This window comes from Triturus cristatus, chromosome 5_1 (genome assembly GCF_964204655.1).
Source record: "Triturus cristatus chromosome 5_1, aTriCri1.1, whole genome shotgun sequence".
Lineage (NCBI taxonomy): Eukaryota > Metazoa > Chordata > Amphibia > Caudata > Salamandridae > Triturus > Triturus cristatus.
In genome coordinates, this window is record NC_140587.1 from 872,358,065 (window position 1) to 872,382,969 (window position 24,905).

The window sequence follows — 24,905 nt, forward strand, 5'->3', positions numbered from 1 at the left end:
AACGCCATAGCTCATATGTGACTGTAAAACAACAACTGCGGAATCTGGGTTTGAAGTATGCACTCTTTTCTGCAAAACTCAGGGTCATCGAGGGGAAGGATGTCCGCTTCTTCTCATCTCCTGAGGATTCTTGGACATGGCTACATGGCAAGGGCCTGGCGTCTCCACTGGCCACGGACCATAAGTCAACAGATTGGTTGGTTTTGAAATCGCACTGCCTCCCCTCCAAGAGACATTATCCTACTACCAATCAGGCACCAGAGAATGGACACAAGTGGTGGTTGAGGTGTTACTGCAGAGCCATAACCTTTTGCAGTTCTGCGGCTGGACAGACTATTTATTTACTGGATCTGACACTAATGATACTGCGGACTCTCTTGATGGGGACTGCATGGGTCTGGAGCTGATGCCATGACTGGCAGATGACCTGCCGTGAGGGACACTGGTTCGCATGATTGGTAAGCCCTGTACAAAGGTCAGTAGAAATGGGCTGGGAGCATTTGGTTGGATTGTGGGTGCCCAGTGTATCATTATGGGTCCAATATAATGAGTGCCAGGGAGGCCCTGCTTCACCGTATTCGGCTTGAGTTATGTTTCTAGTATAACTGTTGTTTCTGCAATGACTGAGCACCGGGGTGTGCTCGGACAGAATAGGTGGGTTGGGAGGGGTGGTTTATGATGTATATTCATTGTTAGAGATACTCCTATGCATTAGTCACATCAATACAGTCATCACCATGCGCATGCACACCTGGGAGGATGAGGGAGGAGATACACTGGACAGCGACGACCAGGGTCAGCTTGCTACATACACAATCAATGTCCTCACCTCCAGTAACACACGCACCCCAATACAAACTGCTGACCTGGAATGTGAGAGTCATGGCCACTCCCACCAGGAGACACTGAATTTACTCTTACTTAAAGCAGCACTACACACATAACATTTCTACAGGAGACACAAATTACATCAAGGTAGTTGGTAGAAAAGCTCCTGGTGTGTTGGAGGGGTCAGATCTATGGAACAACCACATTAACATATATGAGGGGGTACTGGTGTTGATAGCCCCAAGGGTCTCATATGTGTCATCACACACAAGGAATTCCCAGAGTGAAGATATGTGGTCGTGGAGGGATATTTGGGTGGCATACCTTTTGCATTGCTGGCTATGTATGCTGCAAATGCTGGCCATTCTGTGTTTCTAGACTGCCTTACCCTGGCTCTCCTCGGTGACCCACACACCCATCCCATTTGGGGAGGGGATTTCAATTGCATCCCAGCATTGTGAGGGAGAGATCCTCCCTGCCGATGCTGGGGACTGGGTGTCATAAGATGGCTCAAAACTTCCAGAGCTGGCTGACTAGTAGCAGGCTGCACAATATGTGGCACCTCCAACATCCGGAGGACTGTTAGTTCACTTTTTACTTGCCAGTCCACCACCTGCATACCAGACTAGATTTTGTTCTATGTGGCACAGTGCTTGGCCCCTCAATCCTACACACAGAGTACTTGGGGGACACACTTTCCGATCAATGTCCATAGCTGCTGATGCTGATTAAGAGCCTGTCTCTGCAGTCCCATGTGGAGGTTCCAGACAGAGGCACTCAAGGACGTTCCCTTTCATGAAGCACTGGTGATGCACGTTGCTCAATACTTTGCTGCAAATACGGGCTTGACTACCCTTATAACAGTGGAATGGGATGCACACATGGTGGTTATGAGGGGTCAGTACATCGCTACAGTATGGGGGGCATCTGACAGATGCCACTAAGGAAGCTCATGATGCAAGAAGGAGAGCTGAAGTAGCTGGACGTTGAGCTGCTGGTGCAGACCCCGGGGTGGACCCGCTTGGACAGCTTAGGAGTGGGCACCTAGATCTTGAGGTGTGGTTCAGGAAACTAGACTTCAAGCAATACCATGCCCGCCTTCATGGTGGAGGGGACGGGGCGGGCTGGTTACAGCTGCAGTTGGTCCACGAGGACCAGACACAATCGCCGATAGGAGTGCTGAGATTGGATGGGGGCATGTCATTAATACACATGCAGTCATCAACAATGCTTTTGTGGCTTACTATTGGGTCCTGTAGGCAGGAGGGGTGGCCTTCTGTGGAAGGATTGAGTGTTTTATTACATGCACTACCCCTCCCCAGCTTGGACCCACTACAGCGAGTCATGCTTGATGTTCCTCTTCTGGTCGAGTTGATCCACTTGGATATAATGCAAATAGCTTGTAATAAGACACCGGGCACGGATGCCTCCCCATTGAATACTATGCAGCTTTCAGTGCCTCACTCTCCCCAGGTTGCTTGAGGTACAAAGAGGCGTGGGAGAGGAGTCAACTTCTGGATACACTCTGCAAGACCCTGATAGTGGTTATTCTCAAGCTGCGCTGAGACCTGTTAGATGTCCAGTCCTAATGGTCAGTTTCACTTTTGAACTTAGACTACAAAACTCTAGGAAAGGCCCTGGCAAATCAGATGATACCTGAGGTAGGAACTCTTGTACGCTTAGATCAGACGGGTCCATACCTTGACGCAACACTTTCCTTAATGTCTGTCACCTCCTCAGGCTGATGAAGGACCCCTCAATGGGCGCTGGGACCTCAGTGGTGGTATTGCTTGACACTGACAAGACCTTTGATACCGTTGGTTGGGAGTTTTTATTCACAACCTTGAATGAGATGTTCTGTGGCCCAGAGTATCATCGGTGGCTGCGTTTCTTGCATGGACAACCGGTGGCATGGTTCAAGATGGCGCAGTTGATCCCTCTTCAAAATCCAGTGGGACACCGAACAAGGTTGTGGCCCCTGAGCGTTGCCCTTGCCATTGAGACACTTGCCTGTAAACTGCAATTGTGGGACCACCAGTGGGGAACTGAGACACTCGATGCCCAACATATGGTCTCCCTACATGTCGATGATGACCTTGTCTACTTACATGATATCAGAGCCTCACTTCCAGGCTTGATGGCTCTTTTGGATGACATTGTGGCACAATTGGGCCTTAGGGTAAACTGGCCCAAGTCCTGCCTGTTCTCCTTTGCCAATGAGGCAATTTGACAAATTCAAGTACTTGGGCATACAGATTTTCCATACTTACAGTGATTGAGGGAACGTAGGCAAGGTGATGAACTCAATCCTTGATCTCCACACCATTCTAGGTCTCTCTACCACTCTCAGGTGGCAATTTCTAATATTCTCATACTTTCACGACTGCTGATCTTCTTTGGAGCTCTGCCCTTTGTGATTCCTGCACGCTTCTTTGCAGACATTAATAAGACGCTAATTGAATTGATTTGGCGCACGGGCAGACTCTTGGTGGCACTCTCTGCCGGTCACTGCATGAAGGTGGAATTTTGTCCCTAATTATGAGCTTTATTATGCAGCAGGCCAATTGCAGTTGCCATTGCAATGGCCAGGGACGGCTACTTGCTCGGGACGGGTGAAGATCCGGCATACCCTAGACAGGTTATAAACATATACCTGGTTGTCCTCCCCAGGTTTGCAGCTTCTCCAAGTGAAACACCATATGAAAACCGCACGTCACTGTTGGCAGAAATACATTTGTGGTTGGTTGGACTGACCACAGTATTCCCCACTGATCTTGCATGCGGCAACACTACAGGGACTCCACAGAAACAATGAGATATAGAGCTGGCGAGATGCTGAGGTAGAACTCATGGGAGACCTGTTCAGGGAGGTGACATTTCTGTCCTTCCAGGAATTTATAGAAACACACAGCATCAGGGTGGGTCATTTCTTGACATGCAATGTAGTGTATATGGCAAATGCCCTGCATTGGAGATGTGGCAACTCTGAACCACATACGACTGCACATGGCATTGTCCCAGTAGGTGCACATAGGCTCATATAAGCCCTCTATACTGCATTGCTGACTTTTCACCACAAGCCATACACTAGGGTGCATGAATGCTGGCCACTGGATTTGCACACACAACTGACAGATAAATAATGAGTGTCACACAACCCGCGCTTTTGCTTCATACAGTTTAACTATGTGCACCAGGTGTACCTCATGCCGCAGCACAGCACACATGTACCCCACCACCTTGTCAGCATGCCCCAGGTGTAGATCACTGGATGCAGGCTTCTTCCACATGGTGTGGTAATGCTCATTGATTGGGCAGGCCTGGGAAGTGGCGGTGGAGGCAATCTCCCTGGCGGTCAACAGGATGTCTCGACTATTCCAGAATCCTGCTTAATGGGTATTCGCCCATGGGCCAAGAAAGATAAATACTTGACGATGTTTATAGATCTGGATTTGCATTGTTTAAACACCAGATTGCAACGTTTTGGAAATTGCAGATGGCTCCTGAGGTATTATGTTGGCTGCACACTCTACTGAGGTGGACTCAAGCCATGACAGATGTCTTGGCAGAGGTTCAAAGACCAAGGTGATTGGACTGGGGGAACTATTTGGGACATCTACCTTGGGAATATTGAGGCGAGGGTTGACCTACTGTCAGACTGATTGACCCGGCAAGTCTCTTTTGAAACATGTTTCCTGATGAAGGGGACCTATTGAGGCTGGGGCAGTGGGCCCTTGACCAGGCCACTGTAGAAGTGCTGAGGACTATTGCACTGCCCAGGGATAAGATAATGAATGGTACGGCTGAGAATTCAACCCCCCGCGCACCTTGTAGGATGACCCTACCATGGGGATGCTCATATGCATACATTCTGGTAAGGGGTGCCCTGATCCCTGTACACCTAAATGTCTAGATTTGTCTCAGCGGGGGGTGAGCAAGGTTGAGCAAGGGTCTCTATCCCCCACCAAAGATTCCCAGAATGGATTATGTGCAATGATTTATGTATTATTGCTTATTTATCTGTTGGGTGATGAATATGTGCCAACTTTTCATTGGTGTAATTCCACTGTGTTTGCTCTTGGGCTCGGAGGGGAACCTGGACCTGGTTAATTGCAGCCGTGGCCCATGTAGGTAAGAGCGGTGTTATTTCGACAGAGGATGACAAGGAAAAAATTATTATTTATTTAATTTTCCCTCATCATCATCTGTCGAAATACTCCACATCCGGCCCCACCACTCTTACCAGCAGAGGCCTCGACTGGTTAATTAATACAGTTCCATGATTCAAGTTTTTTAAATCAATAAAGATATCAAAAAAATATATACTTTTAGTGCAGCTGTATAATTTTTTGAATGATTCTTTGCAATTCATAACGAGATCTATTGATTTGTGAATGGTATTTCTCTCAAAATCAACAACACTGGCCTGCTTTTGATAGGAAACATTGAAGTCTATCAATGAGGCTTCAGTAAATCTTAAACTTTGCTGACTTAATTTGTATAATTTTGGTAACTTTGTGTTACTTTTGTTACGCAAAATTCTTAAAATACGCCATTATGCAACTTTGCATAACGATGCACCATTTGCAAAAGTTTACAATGAATGTACCATATGCAGTAAAAATTTACAGCAAATGCATAAAAACAACAGAAAGTGAGTGGGGGTTTGCATAGCTTTTGTTTTTTTTGGCACCACTTTTTGGCACAAAATGTGTCCTGCCTTAAAAATTGATGCCAGAATGCATTTCACACTAGAATATAGTTTGAAACAAGTGATTCGCAATTAGCATAATTATATGTACTTTTGCCAAATGTTGACATAATTACGACAAAGCAAATTACATGAATTTCACACACCACTACTAAAAAACGAACACACATAAACACTTTGGCATCAAACTTAGCAACGTTAAAAGTCCGGCTGAAGTTTCTAAAAAACACCTTTTTGAGCCTTGGTTTATAGTACAGATAGACTTTTAACATTAATCTTTGGGCTACTACCTTATTTCATGGTAAGGTCTTGCATCAAATTGCCGCCTGTCTCCTGCAGGTTTACTGCTGTCTTTCTATTGTCATTTAAGTTTTATGATGAAATTCCCTAATCTTAAGGATGAAAGCTTTGCTAACTTCACAGACCTGCATTCTAAGTTTCCCTGGAGCACAGCTACTAATTCATGGCCCTGAAAATTAACCCTGCTCCCAGCACAACCACGGATAATCAATAAAATACAACACTGTTTATTTTAGGAAATAATTTAGAGCTATTCATTTTATTAGGTACATTTCTCCTGATCCAACTTGTCTGGAAATCAATTTGCCTTTTCCCTTCAGCTTTCAGGTTTGAATTTATTAACTGTCTGTTTTCTCATTCCGTGTACCACAGTGTCACTCTCACATTTTTTGCTTTTTCTCTCTTGCTGTCTTTATCTGCCGCCTCCCCTCTTACTATCACTTAGTCTAATTGGCTTTAAGTGGCATAAGGAATCAAGGAAGAGTTAGAATGCACCAATAAAATCTGCTAAAGGTGCAGAAATACTGTATTACCAGACATAATGGGGCCGATTACAATGGCGGGCGGACATGAGTCTGCCCGCCATCGTAGCGGGGATTGGGACCGCTCGCCTGTAAGACAGCGGGCCTGCACCCCTTATTATGATGCGACCACCACCATGGCAGTCATATCCAGCAATTTAACATTGCTACTGGTGCTGCTGGCTGCAGCGGCCGCCACATTGCTAAATGGACATGTTGTACATTTCCCTGCACAACGTGGCAGGCACCATGCGGTGCCTGCCAACTTGTGCATCAAAATGTCGGGGGGTACCATGGGTACCCCCCAGTGCACAACTACCTCCACCCAACCCCGGGGGGGCCCGCAACAGGCCCCCCAAACCAATCCCCGGCAGCCTTTCCATGGTCGTTCCACCGCCATGGAAAGGCTGGCTGAAGCCCGCATTGTAATTTGGTGGGCGGTGCCTGCTATACACCGCCATCATTTTTACACAATGTGAACCATCCGCCAGGCAGTCGGGCTGATTGCCTGTGGTGGAAGAGTGGCGGGCGGTCTTTGCGCCCACCACGGTCGCAGGCTGATTTCCCTGCCATCATGATTTGGCGGTGGGGTAAATCGCCGTCCAATGGCGGAGGGCCCGCCACCGCACGGCTGGCGGTGGTGTACCTTCCACCATCATGATCGGCCCCTAAGTTAGACGGTGTGCATTTGTATAAACTCTCATCCATGACATATTATATGTTGGATGGATCAAAGGACTTAGTAAGTGTGATTTAGAAAGCTAGACATTGCTAGTTGCTGATCAACTCACTGTTAAGGTTTTATGGCATAATATTGTGTAGAAAAATGTCATCTGACTTAATTATCACATCCTAAATACAGTTTATAATATTATTGTCTCATTGCGTACAAATGTTCTACTATTAACACATGAAGCAATATTGATGTAAACAATACTTCTCACACAATAATTTTATAAGTTTATATTCTATCATTCCTCTGGGACAGTTTTTTATGAATCGAACACCAGGATGCATCACTCATAAATTTGGGCTGAAGTACGCCGCCACGATTATGTGGGTCTGTGGTACCTTCAATGCATTGTATTCTTCCAAGAAATAGCTGGGAATTGTTCCACATAGGACCCCGATTAGAAGTGGGCCTGCAAACTCCTATCAATGCATACACTTAAACTAGCATAGAAATCAGAATTGAAAAGTATGTGGTAAACACCACAGATCCGCATTCTTCCTTTGGGTTTTTTCACCAGGTCACCTGCCTAAAATGTATCTGATGAAAAGATTCAGTAAACTGGGCATGTAATTTCTCCTTTTAAATAGTAAAACTTAAAATTAAATGAGTTTACTGCAGCAGGTAAATACTGCCCTCCTTTGCGGTCGGTATTCACTGATTGTGGTAAATGAATCATCCCCATACATTCCACTTGAAATCACATCATTAGGTCTTGATTCTGATGCGGTTAGGAAGGCATCCTAATGACATTTGCTCCATCCAAATCAGATCGGGAATGTGTCTTTCCAACCGACTCAGAGCTGTTTCCAACCGACCGAGTATGATGCAGGTTTGGCGTTAGGAATATCCCAATCCAAACCCGATGGCATTTGGAATGACCGAGCCACACGGATCAGAATTGTACATCTCTATGGGCCACATTTCCAAATGACCGACTACGATGCTGGATTTGGACAGCCTTTCCGAATCGTGCTGTGCGACTCGAATTGTCAGTCGGAATCAGACTTTGGGGGCCAGTAGTGGGCCCCACTGCACCTGGAGCCTTCCCAATCCGGCCATAGGGGTAACCATGAGTCTTCCTTTACCAGCCATGCACAGTGTGGCAGGCACGCCCGATTTTCCCCAGCCACCGCTTTTTAGGTCTCGCCTGACCCAGCGCATGCATTTTGTGAGGTCTCAAAAAAGTGCTACCATGGCGAGCCTAGAGTTACAGTGCATGTGCGCGGGTGCGCGCCCCGCTTGATCGCGATCACTTTCACTTTCGCGGCCGCAGGGCCGCTTTGATGTTGCTCCTTCCCGGGGGGCACATTCACAAACCAAGTTCTCTTCCATGCAGGGGCTGCTACGGCAGCGTGTGTTTTTCAGACAACAAATAGGTTTGCTTTTTGCCAATATTTTCTTCTTAGGGTCTATCCAGCCAGGCATGGTGCCAAGATGCCTGGACCTCTCCCATGCCCTCCATGAGTGAGATCCCAGGTAACCCTTAAGGCAAGAACATTCTTTGAACAGTACTACTGAAGAAACGCATCTTCAGGAGACCTTGCACAATATGGTGAACGCTTCTGTTGTCTCATTTCTTTTGTGGTTTTTATTTTCTCCCTTCCCGCCCCCCCCTCCCCCGTCCCCTAAAACCGGCCTTGTTGTTTGACTAAGATTTCATCAGCACTTGCCAGTAGAGGTGAAGCTCAGACTCAATACTATTATTCTAGCACAAAGTCATACTCCACTCAACCGGAGGCACAGACCAGCTATTACGTATATACAACATAGCTGTGAACTGAACATAATCCGGGGGTTATGATACTGTGGCTTTAGCAGGGGGCTAGCTAGCAGTGCCTCCCGCCCCCAGTTCACTAGTCACATTGGGCATCAGCTGTGGCCCTGAGGCACTTTCAGCGCCTCCCCCAGGTAGGTTTGCTGAGGATCTGTGAGGAATCATTCTATGTCAGCAGTGACTTATGTTATGTTATGATTAGTTGTGGCTCCGTCTCAAAGTGATCAATTTGGGCACTTATGTTAGTCTTTTTAATCTCTCAAGTATGAAGAGTGTAATCATTTACGGGCTGTAGTTTAAGCAACTGGTTCCAGTTATGACGCACTAGTTGCCCTTGCTCTTTTGTTGTGCAAGAATTTAGTGGCAAGTAAGCTTTCTTTTTGTTAATAAGCTAATTATTGATTTTATCATAACAAACCATACAGAGCAAGCGGCCCATAACCTCTCTAGTATGAGATTTACATACAGAGTTTATATGCTGGTTTGTACAGCCCATAGCAGCCCCACCTTTAGACCCACATGCTCTTGTGGGGACATCCCTTTGCGACAAATATGGGCTCTACGTAAGCTTTCTTCATGTGATTGGTTGCATAGGCTAGTGTAGGTTTGGACAACTGAGCGTTCAAGGACTTGGTTCCCTGTTTCTATGTGGTTCTTTAGAAAGTAACCCCTGCTTCGTAGAAAACCAAAACTGCAGAAAAGTATCTTTAAAGAACGTCTCCCCAAGTTAACCTTTCTTGCCAACTCCACTCCTCTCCATAGGTAAGTGTTCTTTCTTAGCACTTGGCGTCCACTAGAAATTTAAGGAGCTCTGTACTGACAGCACATCCTCTTTCAGGTTATGAGTTTCAAAAGGTAAGCCTGCCATTAATTATAAAAATTAAAAAACGCTGTTTCGAAAAGGAGCAGTTTTTTAATTTGTTTACAAAGTCTGATTACTAGAATGTTTTGAGTAAGTGTGCAGTTGTTTAAAAGTTTAGCGTACTGTAAAGTTAGATTGTTTACTGCCAGAGATTTGATGGGTCTGGCTCTTTCCATAGAGCTGATCCCATGTCCGCTACCAATTGATGATGTTTTCTGGAATTCAAAGCTCTGCTAAATGTATATATTTTCACATCTGGGGTATATCTAGTCCAAGTCTAAATGAATCTCACAATTTCTGCTGTTCATGCCACCAGCCCTCTTCCTGGTTGGTAAAAAGCAAGCATTGGCATAGCCAATAGGTCTCGCCTATGGGACCTCCTAAGGGTTTAGCCATGCAACAGTTGATGTTGTTGCACTAAGGATATTGTGCTGCATAACTAAATACTTATAAGGTCCCAAAAGCGAGACCCATTGGCTATACCAATGCTTGTTTCAATGGGAGCCTATGCATTCGGTCGGAACAAAGGCACCCATTGAAGTCAATGAGTCCAACCAAATCGTATCTGGAAGCATCCGGATGCATCGTACTCAGTCACTTGGACTCTCCCAATTCGATTTGGTAGGAAACCATTCCCAAACCCATACGGTTGGGAAGCTTTCCAAAGAGGATCAGAATCGGGCCCTTGGTGTACAGTGATCCAACGACACAGAAACGTTTCTAGAAGCAGTAGTCTTCCAGTAGTTGGAATTGTAGTTTGGAATGCTCCTCTTAAACCTAACACTTTCCTTGGTTTACCACTAGGTTCAGTGTCTTTGTTCATCAGATATATGGTCAAATATTTCATTCAGGACGAGATGGGCTCACTGTATTTTGAGATATCATGAGCTGATGATTTCTAAAAAGCGGATATTATAAAGTAGATTTAATTGTAATTATGTTAATGATATGCAAATTAATATTGCAAAATGTATAAATTTATTTTGTTGCTGTAATACTTTTTATAACTAATAATGAATTATTGATTATTTCATATATACTAATCATAGTAAAATAAATAGAACATTTATTAATAATATAATAAATAAATCTTTAGTCTTCAAACCCACATATTAAATATGGCTGATGTGGGAATATGATTATTTATTTATACAATTTTAGTGTGAAATACATTCCTTACATTGTTTTTGTTTGTAGTAGAAATAGTTTGGGTTAGTTAATTAGTATTGGTGGTGTAATTATAGACGTTTATATAATAAAGACAAGTAGTAAATTTTTTTAAATGTATTTATGTCTCCAAAGTTTATTTTATTTGTATTTTGACATTTTAAACATATATATATTTCAAATTAAACATAAGCATTTATTTTTAGGTAAATAAAAAAACAGTTTTAATATATTTTATTATTACATAACAAATGTAACTCATATTTAAATTGTACTGCATGCTGTCCATTCTCCACTTTTTTCCCCAATGTTTGACATTTTTTTAAACTTTTCCTACATTGCTTTATATACATATGATCAACATAAATTTAACATACGTTTTTTAGCATATATTATATAATTGTATATATTTGAGACTAATATTATTTTTTAAAACATTTTATAGAAGCATTTCTTACATGTTTTACATGTGTAATATTTTTTACCATATGTCAATACATTTGTTGAACATTTGTAAATGTTATCTGATTCATTTCCACGGGTAGATAGTCTTTTTTATCCCTTCATTTAGCTGCCATTTTTTTAATGCTTCCTTCTATTCTGTAGTCTTTTTTTGTATTTACAAGTCTATTTTCCAGGATCGAGGTCATGGTATGGTACCGTTGTTCGTCGAAACTATTAAGTCCTTTTTAGAGTTTTTTTAGGGAATTCGAGTGTAGGTAGGTGTAGAGAGGAGGTATAGATTTTGTGGTACATAAAGTTTTTTACTAGTGTTTAATTTACAGTGTTCAAACACTATTTTACTAATGTTTTGCTATGTTATGTATTTTATGATATTTCAGTGTAACTTACGTATACTTTTGGTAATATTATGTGTTTTGTAGGTGGGTTAAATTTACAGGTTTTTGTCAACAAGTGTATCCTATGGGCATTGGGCATTTTTTTATCAAGGAAATCACTTTTGATTTATATTAAACCAATATTTTTAGCTTTTGTTTCCCATTTTTCAGATTTCCAAAAGCATTTCTTTTGGTAAACACGTTTTCAGATTTTCAATGGTTCCTACATACTTAGGATTGCTTTTATGGCTGTCTATTGGCTTTGTTTATTTTTTGCACTTTTTGGGGGATTTTTGGGAAATATTGTTCTCATTGTTGGTGAAATATTATTTTTGACTATGTGAATACAGAAGAAGATCTGGAGCTTCTGAACAGTTTACATTTATTTTATTTTTTTGGGTTGAAAATATTAAAAAATGTTGTTTGTGTAAATATTATGTGTTTCTTATTTGGAAAGGTATGGTTTATGTATTGTATTTATTTTATGTGAATGGTTGAATTGGTTCTTTGAGCTTTTTGGTTGGCCAGGCTTACATTTTTAATGTAACTAGTTCATATACTATTTTATTATCTCAGTCTAGTTTAATATTAAAGTGTTATTCGTTGTTTAAACTGCTGTAATAAAATATGTTTATATAAAATTATTTATCTTCTTGGTTTAGATTTTCTGACAGGTTTTTGAATTTGGTATGTTACCATTTATTTTATAATATGCTTTTGGCTATTATTTCTAAATAATATACTCCTTTGTTGTTCATCAAGAGTTTGACTTTAAATTCTAGCATGTCTTTCATTATTTTGGTTTGCTTGCTAAGTGTAGGTGCAATTTGGCAAACATGTTGCTCCATTCATAGTTGTTGACCCACACAGCTGGATTGCTGAGAGGTCATCAGAGGCTGCACCCCTTTTCTCCACCACTCCACAAATGCGCCTCCTGGAGCACTACTGCTTGAGGGAAGAAGTCCACTTTATTCATGAGGCCCTCAGGAGGCAAGGGGACCTCATCCCCAAGCAGCAGTGCAAAGAGAGGCACGTTTGCGGAGTGGTGGATAAAAGGGTCTGCACTACGACCACCTCTCAGCAATCCAACTGTGTGGGGCTCGCTGGAGGTAACAGAAGGTCTTGATGGCCCCTAAGGTCTATTAGAAGCCAAGGGGGCTTCATCGCCCAATCAGTAACACGTCAGGAGGCGCGTTTGCAGAGTGGTGGAGAAAGAGGGTGGAGCCTCCTGTGAGTTGTGTATTTTTCAGTTTTTTATTTAAAGGGAAAAGGGGCTAGATAGCCCTCTTTCACTGAGCCGATTTCAGCCCTGGGGACCCCATCCCCCAGGGCCAGGCATGTTAAGAATAGGGAGGGGGCTACTTTGGCCTCTTCCCCGGGCTGATTTCGGCCCCAGGGACCCCATTCCCTGAAAGCTCAACCTTTCTTCTTTTTTTTTTTAACTCCTTCGCTGCTAGGCCTTTTCCCCCCCTATGCTAAGCCTTTTTTTTGGCTATTTGTGTCCTTTTCTTCCAACATCACAGGGTATCTAAAGGTACCCAGGGCTACATTTTATTTTTTTTAAAATGTGAAAAAAGTGCTGCAAATGAAAGCGTCTGTTTTTTCCATGTAAATGGTATCAACAAAGGATTTTTTATGGTTGAAATCAGCATTTTACCAGCTTTTAGGCACAAGCAGATTTTTGTCAGAAAACCCACATTTTTTACACAGTTTTGGCATTTTACTGGGACATAGCCTATTTTTGTTATTTTTATGCTTTCAACCTTCTTCCAGTTAATGGTAGATATAGGTAAGAAAGCAATAATGGATCCTAGAAAGCTATACATTTTAGAAAATTAGATAAAATTCTGGAATTCAGCAAAGGGTCATTTGTGTAGATCCTTCAAGGTTTCTTTATAGAAACTAACAGTTGAATGTAGGAAAAATTGAAAATTAGTTGAAAAAAACAGCCATTTGTGCCAAAGTTTTTTACCTGTAACTTCTTCTAATTATGACAACTGTTTGAAAGCAATATACCGTTACATTTGCTGGACCTTTCTGGTTGTGGGGATATATAGGACTTGTAGGTTAACCAAGAACCCGATGAACCCAGAGCCAATAACTGATCATCGTCTTGCAATAGTTTTTTTTTATGTACTTTGTAATTTAGGAAAGTATATACATGGAAAAATCGGTAGGAAAGACACCTAGGGGCAGATTTATGTTGCACTTGCGGCACTTTTGCGCCGCCGTTGCGTCACTTTTGTGACGCAGCAGCGGCGCAAATCCTGCGCCATGGTGCGGGGCATTTACAAACGTGACGCATCTCCCAGATGCGTCACGTTGTAAAGCCCTGCGCCACATGTAGGCGTTCCAGGGCAGGTGGGGGCGTTCCGGCGCAGGAACGCCTCCTAAAAGTGGCTGAGTGAAATCTACAAGATTTCACTCAGTCACTTTTAGGCCCATGCTGCGTCAAAACCCTGCGCCTGCTTGAAGCAGGCGTAAGGATTGACGCAGCATTGTACAGATAGGGCCCCCCAGATCATTGCTGGAGCTGCGTCGCGCTTGCGACGCAACTGCAGCAATGCGCCACTTTTCGGCACAGATGCGTCACGCATCTGTGCCGTTTTTGCCCCATGGTGCGCCGCATTATAAATGCGGCGCATCCATGGTGGCGTAGCTGTGGCGCATAATAACTGGCGCATCCCTGCTGATATGCAGGGATGCGCCAGTCGTCATAAATCTGCCCCCTAGTATTTCTGATATTGGAGCAAAATGTAGAGTTTAGAAACAGTAGATATTTGCACATTTCTGAAATTGTGAGTACCCATACTAGCATGACAATTATAGGACATTTTTCAAAGTGACGTATTTTTTAAACATCGTCTCTCATTTGGAAGGCAGAAATGCATCAGAAGTCCATAGGTAATACAATTTGCTCCACAATTCTGTGTTACCCTAAGTCTCCCAATAAAAATGGTACCTCACTTGTGTAGGTAGGCCTAGTGCCCGTGACAGCTCAAAACGCAACGTGGACACACTTTTTTTTTTACAGTGAAAACTGACCCTTTCTTTGCAAAGTGCATAGCTGTAGATTTTGAACCCTAGCTCTGCCGGCACCTTGGGAAACCTAGCAAACCTGTACATTTTTGAAAACTAGACAACCAGGGAAATATAGGACGGGGTGACGTGTCTGGCTCTCACCAGGTTCTGTTACCCAGAATCCCTTGCAAACCTCAAAAGTTGTCCAAAAAAACATTTTTCTCATATTTCTGTGATGGAAAAGTCCTGGAATCTGCGTGGATCCACAAAATTCCACCCACCCCGCATTCCCCAAAGTCTTCCGAGAAAAATGGTACCTCTACTGTGTTGGTAGGCCTAGTGCCGGTGACAGGAAACGGTGCAAAACGCAACGTGGACACACCACATTTTCACAGCCAAAAAGGAACCTTTTTTTGCATAGTGCCTAGTTGTAGATTCTGAACTTTAGCTCTGCCTGCACCTAGGGAAACCTAGCAAAACTATACATTTTTTAAAACTAGACACCCAGGGGAATCCAGGATGGGGTGACTTGTCTGGCTCTCACCAGGTTATGTGACCCAGAATCACTTGCAAACCTCAAACTTTGTCAAAAGATCCACATTCCTCTCACATTTTTGTGAGAGGAAAGTTCTGGAATCTGCATTGATCCACAAAATTCCACCCACCCCACATTCCCCAAAGTCTTCCAAGAAAAATGGCACCTCACTTGTGTGAGTAGGCCTAGTGTCCGCGACAGGAAACGGCCCAAAACGCAACATGGACACAACACATTTTCACAGTAATAACAGCCCCTTTTTTGCAAAGTGCTTAGCTGTACATTTTGAACCCTAGCTCTGCAGGCAGCTGGGGAAACCTAGCAAACCTATACATTCTTGAATACTAGACACCCAGGGAAATCCAGGATGTAGTGTTTTGTCTGGCTCTCACCAGGTTCTGTTACCCGGAATCCCTTGTAAACCTCAAAATTTGTTAAAAAAACACATTTTCCTCATATTTCTGTGATGGAATCTGCGCGGATCCACAAAATTCCACCCACCCCGCATTACCCAAAGGCTTCCGAGGAAAAGGGTACCTCACTTGTGTGGGTAGGCCTAGTGCCCGTAACAGGAAATTGCCCAAAACGCGAAGTGGACACACCACATTTTCACAGTGAAAACTGACTCTTTATTTGCAAAGTGCCTAGCTGTAGATTTTGAACCCTATCTCTGCCGACACCTAGGGAAACCTAGCAAACCTATACATTTTTGAAAAATAGACTCCCAGGGAAATACAGGATGGGGTGACTTGTCTGGCTCTCACCAGGATTTGTTACCCAGAATCTATTGCAAACCTCAAACTGTGTGAAATAAACACATTTACCTCACATTTCTGTGGTGGAAAGTTCTGGAATCTGTGTGGATCCCTAAACTTCCACCCACCCTGCATTTCCCAAAGTCTTCCGAGAAAAACGGTACCTCACTTTTGTGGGTAGGCCTAGTGCCCGTGACAGGAAACAGCCCAAAACGCAACATGGACACACCACATTTTCACAGTGAAAATTGACCCTTTTTCTTCAAAGTGCCTAGCTGTAGATTTTAAACACTAGCTCAGCCGGCACCTAATGAAACCTAGCAAATCTATACATTTTTTAAAACTAGACACCCAGGAAAATCCAGGAGGGGTGACTTGTCTGGCTCTCACGAGGTTCTGTTACCTAGAATCCCTTGCAAACCTTAACATTTGTTAAAAAAATAAAAAACAAATTTCCTCACATTTCTGTGGTGGAAATTCTGGAATCTGCATGGATCCACAAAATTCCACCAACCCTGCATTACCCAAAGTCTTTTGAGGAAAATGATACCACACTTGTGTGGGTAGGCCTAGTGCCCGTGATAGGAAACGGCCCAAAACGCAACGTGGGCACACCACATTTTTCAAAGTGAAAATGGAAACTTTTTTGCAAAGTGCCTAGCTGTAGGTTTTGAACCCTAGGTCTGCCGGCACCTAGGGAAACCCAGCAAACCTATACATTTTTGAAAACTAGACACCCAGGGAAATCTAGGACGGGGTGACTTGTCTGGCTCTCATCAGGTTCTGTTACCCAGAATCCATTGCAAACCTCAAAGTTTGTGAACAAAAACACATTTACTTCATATTTCTGTGGTGAAATGTTCTGGAATATCCATGGATCCACAAAAGTCTACACACCCCGCATTCCCCAAAGTCTTCTGAAAAAAATGGTACCTCACTTGCGTGGGCAGGCGAAGTGCCCGCGACAGGAAACGGCCCAAAATGCAACATGGACACATTTACCTCACATTTCTGTGGTGGAAAGTTCTGGAAACTGCGTGGATCCACACAATTCCTCCCACTCCACATTCCCCAAAGTCTTCCTAGAAAAATGGTACCTCACTTGTGTGGTTAGGCCTAGTGCCTGAGAGAGGAAACGGCCCAAAACGCAACGTGGACACACCACATTTTCACATTGAAAACTAACCCTTTTTTTGCAGTGACTAGCTGTAGATTTAAAACACTAGCTCTGCAGGCACCCAGGGAAACCTAGCAGACCTATACATTTTTCAAAACTAGACACCCAGCGGAATGCAGGATGGGGTGACTTGTCTGGCTCTCACCAGGTTCTGTTACACAGAATCCATTGCAAACCTCAAAATTTGTCCCCAATAACACATTTTCCTCACATTTCTGTGGTGGAAAGTTCTGGAATCTGCGTGGATCCACAAAATTTCACCCACACCACATTCCCCAAAATCTTCTGAGAAAAATGGTACCTCACTTGTGTGGGTAGGCATTGTGGCTGCAACAGGAAATGCCCCAAATCATACTGTGGAGACTTCAAAATTACCTATAAAAAAACTACCTCATTTTGGGATGGGGGCAGCTGTTTTTTTGGCCCCAGGCTTGACGCCATCTAGGGAAACCTACTAAACCCACACATTTCTGAAAACTAGACACCCTGGGGAGTCCAATGAGGTATGGCTTGTGTGGATCCCCCACCTTTTCCCTACCCAGAATCCCCTGCAAACCTCAAATTTAGCTGAAAAAAACACATTTTCCAAATATTTTTGTGTGGAATCACCGTGCCAGCACAAATGTCCTACGCCACACTGTTCTCCTTCGTGTCCCGAGTAAAATGCTAACTTCTTGTATGGGTGTCCAATGCAGAATTGGCTAAAACTGTATTTTTTAAAAAATGTAGCGCTTAGAATTCTTGATTCTATACCCTTAATCTGTATGTTTTTGGCTCTTTCCAGTCACAGGCCCTTGCCCCACTTGGGGCGTGGCTTGGGCGGCAGAGCTGATGGCTGCCCGATCCTGCCGCTCCGTTGAAACGGAGAAAACAAACTCAAATACTCCAACAACTATTGACGAAAAGGAACCAGCATTAGAAAATTGAACGTCCGAAGGGACAGGCCCAGAAATGCTGCCCTCTCCGAAGGCCTAGATACCAACAGAAACGAGAAAGACCGAACTTAGGAAGCGGTGCAAGTAGGGACGTGAGGGATAAAATGGCAGCACCACAGCCCGCTGTAGAACCCGCTGTAGAATTGAAACCAACCACGGAAGCGGGGGTGCCACCGGTGTGAGACGCGACGGTGCTAGGCTAACCCCAACAACAGCAGGTACAAACAACGGCAGACAGAAACCCTGAGGAACGCAGGAACAAAGCGCACATAGCGACAGGGGGCTGGAGTGAGAGGGCGCGAGAGCGAAAGTAACGGCGGATAGCAAAGGCGCTCGCAACACATGAAACCCGGCACTGCGAGATCCCACGCAGACGACCGGACTATCAGGAGCAGAAGCGGGAGTCTCATGACCCCTTAAGCAACAATAAGGGAATAAAGGGACAAATAAACCTAAAGTTGATAACTACGCGGTCCCCCTCGAAACTGAAACTGAAACCGTAAGGTTCAGAGCAGACCTCTAGTAATGGTGGCCAATGCAACAGGACCACAACAAGACCGCGTGAATATCTAGACAAAGCAGGATGGGGCACTATGCGATAAGGAGCAGGCAACGGGAACACAAGAGCCTCTGAAGGTACAAGCACTGGCAATACGACACTAGGAGCTACGGCGCGTCGCGTCGCTGTAGAAGGCTCTGCAGAGGTTGCCCGAAACGTTAAATAAATCTCGCCCTCTCAGCGACAGCGGGTGTTTACCGGACATGGCAAGCCCTCCAAATTAAATTAAACTAAGCATACTCTCTCGATAAATTTTCAACAAAGAACAAACACAGAGGAGTACTACATGCTACAGGAAGGCTCACAACGAACCTCCCTGCAGAGCGAAACCGCAACCGCAACCGGATCAACAAGTCAACCTGGCACACACTTTAAATTGGCGACCGCCCCAACAAAGGCTTAAGGGGAATATACAGGTACTGCGCCGAGAGGCCGCCTTGCACCGCTGGATTGCCCACACACATTAAGGAATGCAACCCAAACTAAACAGCGTAGCTTGCCCTGGTAGAGCAAAACTCAGTGTGGGATACCAGCGAAAACCCAGGACTGCATAAACCTTGGCGCCACCAAGCGGGGACAGACACTACCCACCTGAACTCTGAGGTACCCTGTACTCACAGCAGAGGGGTCAAAAGATGGAAGTTGGAGCGTGTGAAAAGGATAGCGTGCTACCCACAGCTGTTAGCAGATACAAGGTAAGTACAGTGCTCTGGACACATACTGCCTCTCCTCCTCTCATCTCGCACTAGATCACAGGAACCCGAAGAACCATCTGTAGTGGACGTGGAGGACGGTGTCAGGTCTATCAGATCTGCAGCACTCCAGGTGAAAGACCCCCACCAGAAGCTACTAGAAAAAGGGGAACAAACAGGCCGCTATAGGTAGCAGCTGAGATAGTGAGAGGAGGAAATGACAACGACGGCAAGAGAACAGAGGGACATCAAGACAGCAAGCAAGGCAACAAGCAAACATGGCAGACAGAGAATCGAGACTACAACAACAACTAGAGAAGAGCAAAGGTGAGCCAGCGTTATCTAACTCCCCGAGCAAACAAAATCCAGACATCAACAGTACCCTAGAAATGATTATAAAAAAGCTAGCCGATGTTCACGACTTGGCAAAAACCACAAAGCACACCACGGACGCGATTCAACTCGAGATCGCAGCGGTCAGAGCGGACCTGAGCTCAGTGAACATCAGACGCGCAGCAGCTGAGCAAAGGATCAGCGATGTAGAGGACTCTACCCACAGCTCAAGTAAGGAGATGAAAGTAATATCCAAAATTACCGCGTCACTCCTGAAACAGACAGCGGAGATTGAGGACCGAAATCACAGAGGGAACATCCGTATACTAGATGTCCCGGAGGGCTCGGAAGATGCAGCAGGTTCCTGCACTGCCTTCCTCGAAGACCTGATCCCCAAACTTACCAATCTAAAATTCAATCGCCAGTTTGAGCTGGATAGGGCTCACAGAGTTCCCACTTTTAAATCTTCTACAATCCAAACAGCACGGCCTACCATCTACAAACCATTGAGATCACAGCACATGGAGGACATTTTTAACTACGCCCACAAAAATCACCAAATTAGCTGGAAAGGTCACAAGATCATCCTCACACAAGACTATTCTAAGCCCACTGTCGACACCAGGAAGGGTTTCCTTGCCTTACGCGACAGGCTCAGGAGCAAAAACATCCAATTCTCATTTGCGGCCCCTGCAAAATTCAAGATAATAGACAAAGGCAAATACCACTTTTTCACAGATCCCAAGGACCTGGCGACCTTCCTGGATGGCCTAGCAGCACTAGACATGGAAACGTCACAACCCGGCTCCACCAAAAGAAGACCGTCGCCGGAACCGAATACCGGATGAAACATGACCTCACATAACACTAGCAGGGCAGCTCTAAGGTAGCTGCTTCAAGAAGAAACCAACAACCAGTATCTACCTCAAATATACCTCGCACGGTGCTATTTTGGGCAGCCAAGTACTGCAACCGTTATCTACCTCAGCAACGATGCAACATCTACCTCGAGCGGCTCAGACCAACAGTCCCCAACAGGTACGCCACGTCGACTGCCCAACATAAAGAAGGGAAAGCCATTGGAAGCACAGCATCGTATCCTTTATAGACAATTATACTGTATAGGGTCTCTCCTCAAAACACTCTGTATGTATTGTAAGATAACAATGTATGGGCCCAAACTCTTAGGGAGTACTGCGGGACAAACTACCCAACAGTAATTCTCCGTGAAGCGGGACGGCGATCCTGCCGTCGCACCTCTGACATACGAGTATTTTCGATGGGGAGAGGAGGGGGTGGGAGGGGGAGTGTGGGGGATGGGAGGAATCCGCACTAGGGATTCTCAGTTCTTTGACTTCTATATTCTCTATCTCCCTTTCCTTTTTCACACCTTTTTTCACTATAAAATGCATCTGGCAGATCGTGGTAGCCAATGCATGTGGGAGACCACCCATACGTACACATCTGGTGAGAAAACATTCTTTGCTTGCGCAACACCTGGGGAACTTAGACACACAGATCCGGGGGAAAAGGGAGGTAGAACAAATAGGGCCACCTCCCAAATCCATACCCCCATGAGAATTGGGTATACAGAACCGCCACACTACACTATAGTTGATGGCCCTTAATAACACACTCACCCTAACAACGGACCTCAACATAGTGTCCCTCAATGTCAAAGGTCTTAACCACCCTATTAGATGCCGGAAGATAATAGATTACCTATCTAAAACTAAAGGCGATATAGTCCTCCTTCAGGAAACCAAACTATCCATGGAGGATGCCAAACTAGTGAGAGGTAATTGGATCTCACAGATGGCTTGCTCAACAGCCGACAAGAAGAAGCGAGGGGTTTTGACCTTGATATCCAAAGGATCAAACATAACAATAGACTCACATTCCCATGATAATGAGGGCAGACTACTAGTAACACATCTGAGGAGGGGGAGGAGCTGATCCACGTAGCGAACATATACGGCCCCAACGCAGATGACCCATTCTTCTGGTCGGAGGTGCCACGCACGTTAGATAGCTTCCCCCCAAATGATCTCATGGTAGTGGCGGGGGATTTTAACATCCCACTAGACCACATAATGGACAGACAATCCACCTGTCTATACCACCGCACGAACTCGCACGCTGCACTCCAAAACATCTGTTCCAAATTCAACCTTAAAGACGCATGGCGCCTACAGCTCCCCGACTCTAGGGACTACACTTTCTATTTTCCTACCCACACAATTCCTACACCAGGATAGATTACATTCTAATCTCGGGTACTCACAAACACCTAATTGAACTCTCTAAAATAGCATCAAGACTAGTATCAGACCACTCATGTATCAGCCTAAAACTGAGCGGGTGCCATAACAAAGCCGTCCCCCGGACAGCGAAGTATTATCAGACCCCGCGAACAAAAAAAAGATTGAGGAGGCCATAACTGACTACCTCAAATATAACGACTCCCCGGGAACTAGCATCAATACACTCTGGGATGCCCTAAATGCGACCGTCAGAGGCACAATAATTTAAATTAAGTCAAAAATAAACAAGAGTACAAACCTGAGATTAAATCAACTTGAGCAGGAGATCAAGAGCTTAGAAACAGCCCATGCAAAGGCCACACAAGAAAAAAGCTCCTAGCAAAAATAAACACAAAATAAATATGAATATAACAAAATCCTGTGCGAGAGAGCAGGATTGTGGTTTAATAAGTACAAAGCCCTTAATCTATGCGAAGCCAACAAAGCAGGAAAACTTCTTGCTTCCTACCTAAAACACAAATGCAACCAGTTTGCGGTTTCATCTATTACAGACTCAAACAACAAAACCCACACATGGCACAAAGACATTCTTAAGACATTCCAAAAGTTCTAATCAGAACTTTACAAAAACAACCAGAACCTCAACCAAGAGGACTGTACAAAATAACTTGACAGAATCGGGCTTCCAAAGTTAAGCACCAAGGACACAATCAGGTTAGGTCAAGAAATTAGCTACACCGAAATTAAAATGGTGGTCAAATCACTGAAAAGAAATAAAGCCCCGGGCCCAGACGGGTATACAGCCGACTTTTACAAGACCTTCTTAAACCAGTTCAAACCAACCATGAAAAAGGTTTTTAACCACTCTGCAACTTCCACAATCCATGTCAGAAGCTAACATAATAGTCATCCGAAAGGAGGGTACAGACCACCTATCACCAAAAAACTATAGACCCATATCCCTCATTAACGTGGATTGTAAAATGTATGCTAAGATATTGGCAGTTAGACTCAACAAGGCTCTCCCCAAACTAATATGCAACTCCCAGTTCGGCTTCCTACGCAACCGTATGTCTAACGACAACACCCGACTTCTCTGCCACATATTGGAACATGTGACCACTAAACCAGAACCGGCAGTAGCTATCTCATTAGATGCAGAGAAGGCCTTTGATAAAGTCTCCTGCACCTTCCTGGAATGCTGCATGCAATCCTTCAACTTGGGGGAGGGATTTATACGGATGGTTATAGCCCTTTATCGTGAACCTTCAGCTCGTATCATAGTCAATGGCTCACTCTCTGACCCCTTTACATTGCAACAAGGAACCAGACAGGGATGCCACTGTCTCCTACGCTATTCTTACTGGCCTTAGAACCCCTTATCCAGGATATAAAGTTAAACAGTAGCATAAAAGGGGTCTATATCAATGGCGTCGAAATAAAATGATGATCACCCCAATGATTAACTATTTGATCAGTATGCTCCCACTCCTCCTCACAGATGATTTCCACCGGAAAGTCGATATCCTGATCTCTAAATGCCTCTGGCGCGGAAAGAAAGCACGGATAAGCATTAAGAAACTAAGACTGGATTAAACCCAAGGAGGGGTAAACCTAGCAGACTTCAGGTTATTCCAGTTAGCTTTTCTAGCAAAACAAGGCTCATACTGGATATCACCGCCGGCCGATTACATACCAGTATGGCTTCAGGTAGAGAGGGCCATCCTGAGCAATCTGAGCCCACTGGCCCTACTAACAGCAAATAGATACCCCCACATATCCAAACCTATCTTTAATAACACAAAAATTGCGCTACTAATGGTAGACAAGAAGCTGGAGTTTAGTATCAAAGGGTCTAAGATGGAATCACTTTGGGCTAATTGCAAGGTTCGTTATAAAGGGAAAAGCCTTACCTTTGATACATGGATTGAGAAAGGTATTTACTACCCGTACCAACTAGAGAATGAAAAGTACCCCATTACATTCACAGACCTCAAATCAAGACATCACTTAAATGACATTGAATTATATAACTTTCTGAAAATCAGATTGGCCCTATCAAAAACTAAACTATCTACCCCACAACCCTCAATCTTCCGATATGTGTCAAACATTAACAAACTAGGACACCAAGTCTCGCACCTCTACAAACTCCTCCACCCAAAAACCTCCAAACTTAATGATAAGACAGTCGCCTACTGGGATAAACAAACTAAAACTTCACTCAATGAACAAGAATGGGCTACACTATGGGCCTTGGCCTCACACAATAAGATATCTCCAGTGCTCGCACAAACAACATTTTGGCTGCTTCCCAAGGCTTTTTGGACCCCTGCACGATTATTCTCATTAGGCCTCAGTGAGGACGCACTATGCTGGAACTGTAACAAGGGGAAGGGGGATCTAGCACACCTTATCTTCCAATGCCCAACATTCAAGGTATTCTGGGAAAAAATCTTTGGTATCATAAATGATTTGTTTGATTGCACACTAGCAAAATAATTTTCCACCCTCACCTCGGCATTTATGAGCACGAAATTGAGAACGGAACAAGATAAGGACCTACTAGACCTAGTACTGACAGCAGTAGTGAAAATGGTCCTAGCCAACTGGAAAGGCACAAGTAAGACTACCTACAAAGGCTGGATCAACTGGATCATGCATTTCAGAGAAGCTGACAATATTGCACTACAGAACTCACCCTGGAAACCAGCCTCCAGAGGGATGTGGAGATCTCTGGACACTTACCTAGACCCTTATGAACCCCAATGAAACTGCTAGGACACAAAGACAACTCTATCGACTTGGGCCCAAAGGGACGCATCCAAATATAGCCCAATTGGGCCTGCATGCTAGCTCAAACATCCTCACAGAATCTCAGATGTAATTTATAACAACT